Here is a 326-nt window from a genome sequence, read left to right on the forward strand (position 1 = left end):
ACAAATTTGGATTTTCTGCTCCCACTCCTCTGGCGCACCCCTGTTTCTAGTGGGGATAACCCTGCTGAGTTGCCCACTGCACTGCTATCAGAGTGTTCCTCAAAAAGCAAAAATTGGGTCAAATTATCATCATTATTATAGATAATGCAAAAGAAGGTCACTTTATTAATTATCAATTATCATTTTAGTTGCTAGTTTTTAAGTTATGTTTATATATAATATATATATATATATATATAATTATATGCTTTCTGTCTAAAATAGGGAAAGCTCAGTCAATCGATCAACCAATCAATCAATCAATCAATCAATCAATCAACCAACCA

The sequence above is a fragment of the Anneissia japonica genome, unplaced genomic scaffold (genome assembly GCF_011630105.1).
Source record: "Anneissia japonica isolate Jap-2015-1 unplaced genomic scaffold, ASM1163010v1 scaffold287840_len1291095_cov163, whole genome shotgun sequence".
Lineage (NCBI taxonomy): Eukaryota > Metazoa > Echinodermata > Crinoidea > Comatulida > Comatulidae > Anneissia > Anneissia japonica.